Below are 1,722 nucleotides of genomic sequence, written 5' to 3' on the forward strand. Positions count from 1 at the left end.
CAAAAACTATGCAAAACCCCAAATATCTTACTTTACATATTTGGGGCACATCATACAATATTCAAAGCCTCATATTTACCCGTAACAGGATCTTCTGGGATGCATTCCAAGGTGCAAAGTAGCGAGAAATGCAGTGGTATAGCTGACTGTCCTCTGACATCTCTCCTTGCAGCCCACACTGAGAGTAACTATAACTCCCTTTGGGCTAATGATCCCTTATGAAGACTTAATAATGATGCAGCTCTGGCTTTAGACTTCCAAGTCTCTCCTGAAACAAATGCAGCATCCAGTCAAGTGATCAAATATCTATTTATATGCCTGTAATAAAGTCTATATCACGGTAAAAACTATGCAGTTAAAATTTCTTTCAATAAATCCTTTGCGCACATTAAATCAGGATCTAGATCTTTATGATCGTACAAACAATAATAAAATGGGATACCTAATAAAAGAAATGCTAGAGGACTATATCCAAATTTTATTGAAATGGAAAAATTGCATTTCCTAAACAAATAATATGCATCTTCAGTACATCATAATTATTGTTCCACAATCAAAAATATTATGAAAAAAATTTCAAGAATTCTTTTATCATGTTTAATTCTATCTTACCTGGTACATGAGCTATGAAGCTTCACTAAAAGTTCTTTGTTGTGTGTGAAAGTAAAACAGTATCTATATGGAGATCATTAACCACTCCTTTCACAAGAACATTTAAATCAGTTCTTTGTTCTGCTGTGAGAGGCTCTGGTGGATTTTCTGGGAAATCCAAATAATGTTGCTGCCATCTTTTCGGGCAACTAACACACCACTCTTAGTTTTAAACTCTAATCTGTTGTTCCTATTTCCTGTAAATAAAACACAATTTTAATATACTGCACCTTGTCAAAAGAAGTAAGTAAAGTAAAAGTAAGCAAGAAAAATCTAGTGAAATTAGAATCATACTTAAAAGTCATATAATTCTGTAGTTTATAAAGCAACAAATTAAAGCTCCTGAATGTCTAACCCAAATTATTAGATTTCATAGTTATTCAAAGCAGAACTCTAACCCTGATTACCTAAACTGTTGAATAAAGTGTGGGCAGTGGCCAAGGTTGCATGGCCACAAAGGGGTACTTCATTTGTTGGTGTGAACCACCTGAGGGTAAATTGAGATGTCGTAATCCATGGTTCGGTGTCATCTCCTATGGGACTGACATAGGCTGTCTCTGAGAGGTTGAGTTCTGCAGCCAAATTTTGCAGTGTCTGCTCTTCTAAAGGCTTAAAAGAATAAAGAAATTTGATTAATATTTATTTATAATCAGTAATGATAAACACAGTACATCAGCTCTCCAAAATAAAAATCTTTCATACTAAATTTACCTCTAGGAGGGGCACCACAGCAGCTGGGTTCCCAGAGAAGGGTTGATCAGTGAAGGCATCAACTGTGTATATCTGTAGCTTCATTGCTATGAAACTGCAAAATGATCAGTAAACAGAAAGTTTATGGTTATAAATCATATATCAAAAATAAGGTAAATGAAAATTACTGCAATAACACAAATATTTTTGAGATTTTATCATTACTATATCAGCCTAGTCTTAAAAATTGTATCACAGTAACGAGGAGAGCCTGGTGTGATAGTCAAGACAAAGACAGTCGGACAATTAATATATTCTAAGTATCATGACATTTGCAATAACACAGAGTTGTAATGGCAGCAACTATACTGATTAAACATG

General features: G+C 34.3%; 1 pseudogene; it reads right to left on the reverse strand.

Moving 5' to 3' along the window:
• The window catches only part of LOC119582260, a 5,099-nt pseudogene that overhangs the window by 2,343 nt on the left and 1,034 nt on the right, over nucleotides 1-1,722 (reverse strand).

Source organism: Penaeus monodon, chromosome 15 (genome assembly GCF_015228065.2).
Source record: "Penaeus monodon isolate SGIC_2016 chromosome 15, NSTDA_Pmon_1, whole genome shotgun sequence".
In the NCBI taxonomy this organism is placed as follows: Eukaryota; Metazoa; Arthropoda; class Malacostraca; order Decapoda; family Penaeidae; genus Penaeus; species Penaeus monodon.